General features: G+C 37.1%; 1 pseudogene; it reads left to right on the plus strand.

Annotated features, from left to right (window-relative positions):
• Positions 1-4,021, plus strand: part of LOC131239875 (large ribosomal subunit protein uL11m-like) — a 55,294-nt pseudogene extending 51,273 nt beyond the window's left edge.
• Positions 4,022-6,000: the final 1,979 nt, after the last annotated feature.

Below are 6,000 nucleotides of genomic sequence, written 5' to 3' on the forward strand. Positions count from 1 at the left end.
TTAGTCAGCTTTGTATCAACGGTCCATCATTATATCTGCTGCACAGATAACTACACAGTCCACCCCTTTGGTTGGTGGCCCTGATCACCACATGTTCAGCTTGGACACTTCGATTCTAACCGTCTATTTTGAAATGGGCAGCGACTGACAAAAAGTTAGAATTGATGAATGATGGGGGCCCCAACTATAAAATTTTCATCTACCCTTCCAATAAAAAAGGCAAAAAAACAAAGAAAGAAGAAACTGCCCTTTTCATAGTATTTCGAGAATCATCTTCCACAATCTGAACCTCACCTAAGGTTTTCATAGTATGGAAATGGATCACACTTTGTTGTTGCCATTTTAAATGCATCTACTGTTTCAGGATGCATACAGACGTACAATCACTGTGGAGCACAATTATTGTTTACAGCAACGTGGAACTGAGCAATTTAAATATTCATCTGAATAGAAACATTAATCCTTTTGTCATCATTGCAATTACTCTTGTTTCATCCAACTTAAAATGAATCTGATCAGAATTTGCAGCTGGTTATTTTCTCCAAATAAAGCCTCACTTGTTGAAACTTAACTAGTGCAATTAACTAGTGCAATCTATGTCAATAATATATCAAAAAGAAGTGATAGAAAGAGAAAAGAAGAAGAAGAAATAAACTTATATATGTGCATAAAATTGTGTATAATCCATACTCCGTTCCAATATTTTAGAATCATAATTGCAATGATGTCCATTGTTTCTAACTAGTTGTATGTGAGCATTCTGTCCTGCAGTGCTAAACTCCTATGTGATTATCAAGATCTGTCATCCCTCTACATGATGAAATTTTCATTTGATGGGACCTAATGGATGGCCTGAGGCTGAGGGACCTCAGTCGAAGGGGCCGAAGAATCAATAGGTAGTTTTTTGTTCGGATTCATTTATGTGTGATCTTTTACATACATATTTATGTTTGTTACATTTCACTAGCCATTATTAAATACTCTTCAAATATTTTCTTGTGCATTTAATAGCCATGCTTAATTTGTTGCTAGCTATGGGTTTTGTGATCCCTTCGTTTTTTGTAGTTCACCATCATTGAATAGTTGGCCCCTAATTTTTTTTTTCAGGTCGAGTCATATTTATGTGTATTTATGTGTTTGACAAACAAAAGAATCCAAGAGCTGACTCTCTTTTGCATGCTGAGATCAATCTAAGGCCATGACAATGCCAAGAACAACCACCTAGTGACTTCTCTATTGCTCAGTTCCGGTTTCTGGAGTGACTACTTGTCGTCCACGGGCACTAGTGCTATAAGAGGATTACCCAAATGGTAAGAACTATAGAATCCCTTCTTTCTCTGCTTTCACTCAACACAAAATTGTATATTTATATGGGTTGCATGGCTAATTCGTACTCGTGGAAACTACATTGCATTCAGATCTGCTATTTCTTTTATAAGAATATTTTATTTTGCAGTTTAAACTTAATACCGGACTTTTTCAAGTTCTTTACCGAACTCACCTTGTTGCTACATTGTTCTCATTTTCGTGAGGGTTTTTGTTCTTTATATTACAAGTGATCAAAGGTAAAGTTGAGGATGTTGAATTTCCTGAGAAAGTAGACATTCTGATTTCTGGGGCTATATGATTTAGAAGGGTGTTGTAAGGAGCACAGATCCATTGCCAAAATATCAGATCTAAGGCAACATGATTTTAGGAAATGAGATCTGGATTTGTACATAACAGATCTGTACACCCCTCTTTTGTTGGAAATCATGCCTATGTATTCTCATTTATAGCATTTTTTTGTTATCTTTGTTTGAATAACTCTGTTTAACATCTTCAGAACTTCTTTTTGGTGTACATTACTTCTTTTGACAGGCATCAAATGAGAAAGGTCAGGGTGGCACAATTGAGGTCATGAGTGCCCAGTAGGCAGAGGACTTGAAAACAAAGGAAAAGAGATGGAGGGAGCGTGAGGTAATTTCATTTTTTTTTCCTCCTGCTCTTGTAATTATTTGTTTGTCTGTTTTAAGTTACTTTCAGCATATGGGTCTTGGTATTCTTTGCTAATTCCCATTAAACAGAAACATATGCCACGAAAGAAATGCCAAAGATTGGAAGTAGCTTGGGAGATGTTGGAAGATGAAGGTCAAACTCGCAATTCAGAGCAGGTCTGTTCAAATGTCTGCACGCATTTGTATAAATACAGAAACATGATACACATTGGCAATTCAGAGCAGGTCTGTTCAAATGTCTGCACGCATTTGTATAAATACAGAAACATGATACACATTGGCAATTCAGAGCAGGTCTGTTCAAATGCCCACGCATTTGTATAAATACAGAAACATGATACACATCTGTTGCAATAACTTGTTGGTGATATTACAATGATTATTATTATTATTATTATTATTATTATTATTTTAAATTGTGTATTTGGCAGGGTTATGATATGAGGTTTGAGTTGAATGAAGTAGAAGCAACGAACGAAACATACCCATCCACAATATCTTTCCTTACCTTATTAAATGCTCTTATTGCAAAAGAAAGGGATGTAAGCAATAGAGGTCGTAGGTATTGAATTAAAGATCTCTTAAAAGATTCTGAGCCTGTATGATATTAAAGATGAGGATATTGATAGTGTTTTTAATCATTCCCAGCCTTTGCTCTTTATAATTTTGATGAATAACAGTTTGTTATCTGTTTTCTCAGGAAACCTCTCTTTACAAATATCATGTGGATGAACTTACTTGTTCAGGCAAGTATCTATTTTCTCTTATACCTCATGAAAACCTCAGAGCATTAAATGATTGTAATTATATGGAGATTGATTGAAACTGAAATGTTCTTAATTATGCTGTAGGCAAACCGTGAGATTACTAGGATGGATATATTTCTCTCTTGTTCAACTTCTACAAGAAACAACAATGGGCGGCATCAGTTCTGGTGGTCAGCCTACTGCTGCTCCCGATGATGGAGTTCCAGTATTTTCCAACTATCAGAAATCTCCCATGCCACTCCCAATCAGCTTAGCAGACAGAATGCAGTAATTTTGGCATGTGGGTCTGGTCTGGAATTATTGTGAGTAGGTGACTCATGAGCACCTACAATGACTGGTATTCCAAATTCCGAACTCAACCTGCTGCAGTCAGCGTTTTGGATATTGTAAGTTCTTTATAACAGACTAGGAATGTACATGAATATTCTTATTACATATTTTCCCTTGAGCATCAAGTAGCCCTGTTCCTTTCCTAGTTAATGATGGATCATTTTCCTTGTAGGCTTAAGATGGATAAATTGACCTCTCTATGTTACCTTTTTACTGATGGTGAAATATCTTACAGGTTGTTAAAGAGAACCAGAAGCTTCACAAAGGCTCCAGGGAAATTGAAGCTGATGAATCTTCTACCTTGGCTAACACGAATATCTTTCCCGGAGATGTCCTCTGGGTCACAGACACAAAGATCTATGAAAATCGTGATATAGCTGGTAATTAAGCATCACTACACTATCCAACCTACACAAAGGCACTGTTGGTTATGAAAGGCTCGCTGAGGTCATTTCTCCCTTGAGATGTGAAACTGCCAAAAGAGAGATCAAGAAAGCGTCTACTCTGAAACAACAGAAAACAGATAATGCACCAGCAGTAGATCAGCTGATTAAAGAAGAGGAGAGAGAAACTGGAGATACAGGTCTGAAGCCATACTTACAATATCTGAATCAGAGCAAGGGATATTTCTCCTTGTCAGGCCTATGCCATCTCATGTTTGTGGCTGGACAGATCACACAAAACTCTTGGATGGCTGCTAACAAATCACACAAACTCAGGAGGAAAATGCCGCTTCTCTTATATTTAAATAGAAGCCTCTAACGTTTCTCTGTTTGTGTTGAGATTTCAAGTCTCTTGGACTGAGGGAGAAAACCAATCTCTGTTTTTCTTCCTTCTTTTTCATTTTTTTCTGTTTTTTCATGTTTTATGGATTGGGATTCCAAGTCTATTTGAATGAGAATTGAAGACTCTTTCTGGGTTTTCTTGGGTTTTATTTGAGAGGAAAAACCCATTAAAATATTGTAGCTAATGTTGTGGATCTGACTGACTATGCACAGGTTTATGAATGGGTTAAAATAAATGATTTAGCCTCTGAGAACTGAGGTTAAAAAGTGAATTTAGCCTCAGTTGATACCAACAAAGGCTAAATCCATCTTTAATCTCAGTTTTGACTCAGTTACCTAAACTGAGACTACAACTCCCGTGGCTAAAGGCTTTACCCTTAGTTGTTGAGAACCGAGGTTAAAAATAGATTTAGCTTCAATCGGAGGCAACTGAGGCTAAAATTTGGATTTAGTCTCAGTTGGAAACAATGGAGGCTAAAATTTTGATTTGGCCTTATTTAGAGAAAACTGAAGCTAAAAAGGTTCTTTTAGCTTTACTTGAAGAACCGAGGCTATAAAAGTCATCTTAGCCTCAGTTGCTAAAACTAAGGCTAAAGCCTTTAGCCACGGGGGTTTCAACATCGGTTTAGATAACTGAGGCTAAAGGCTTTAACCTCTGTTTTTAACCTTTTTAGCCACAGTTTTGAACTAAGGCTAAAGCCCCCTTTTCTTGTAGTGTCAATAGGCTACAAATCTAAAAGATGGAAGAGATTTTTGAGTCCATCCATCTTGGGTTAGATTTTGAAGCCCAAGTGATTAGGGCCTGGGCATAGATTTTGCAAAATTTCATACTATTAATGCCCAATCCAATGATCAGAACAGGCCTATTCTATTTATGTCCTTAATACTTGGGTTTGGGCCCGATTAATGTATGGGCTAGGCCTGATACTGCCTGACTCGGATTTGCGACAGGTCCAAAAAGCCAATGGTCTAGATCAGTGAGTCATGGGCCTAACTTGCACAAGCTGAAACATGGTCATACAGTGGGAATTAAGATGAATTTTATGGATCGTGGTTGATCTTACCGATTTGCGAGAAGTAGATAGAGCTGAGGTGGGCCTTAAACCAGTTGAGCTGGACTTCAAGGGAAACAGACCCAATTTGGTTCACCTCTTGCATATGTGCATATGACCCTCAATGCTCTCAGTGACAGACCCAATTTGGTTCGCCTGTCCCGCCAAAGAAACTAGGTGGGATTCATTTAGCTTCCTTACAAACAGCCTACAACCCAAGACACGAACCAAAAACAGAAAATGTGCATTGACTATTATTGATAGGAACAGTATGATTCCCAATTAGTTGAGATAAGGCTTAGATAATGAGAAGATGAGAATTATAATGCTCCATTAAATAAGATTCCCAAACATGGCGTTCAAACGGGTTATACATGCTAGCTTGCACAAAAGGTCAACTTGAAAGTAGGATCTGTGCATCAGTAGCAAATATAAGAAACCAAACTGGATCGTGGAGCCAATCAAGAATTAACATGGAAACCCTAAGAAAATCTAGGGGATCTTTTCTTGAAATATCTGAGAAAAATATGATTTTTTGTGCAAATACCTCGAGAAGCGCAAACGACAGCGAAATTTGCATCTATCATTGTATTGAAAGCTTAAAAAGTTGCAGAAAAATATTTCTCGGTAACTGACCATAGGATTCTAATATTGCAAGCAAGAAGCCTGAACTCTGAAATTTAGAGCTAATTCTTAACAGCCAACCATTCCCTTGATACCATTCAAAAAGAAAAGAAGATATAACTGCGCCAACCTAAGTGTTCACATGCTAAAAAATCCGTGGTCTATGGTCCATCTATTTTTTTTTCTCATTTGAACCATCCAATAAATATCTACCAATTAGCTATTTACATAATCAATTCCATATAACTTTCGGTCTATGGTCCATCTAAATTATGGCTCACAACTTGAATGGTTTAATTTGATTTACGTGTATGATGCATGTGGTAAATCTTGAACGAAGTCATAGCTGAAACTAGAAAGTAGAGAAAAAGGAACAAATCCTGATTGTAAATTTGCAACAGAAAATGATGGTTAACATTAAGTAGATAAACCAGATGCAGCTGAT

The sequence above is a fragment of the Magnolia sinica genome, chromosome 3 (assembly GCF_029962835.1).
Source record: "Magnolia sinica isolate HGM2019 chromosome 3, MsV1, whole genome shotgun sequence".
Lineage (NCBI taxonomy): Eukaryota > Viridiplantae > Streptophyta > Magnoliopsida > Magnoliales > Magnoliaceae > Magnolia > Magnolia sinica.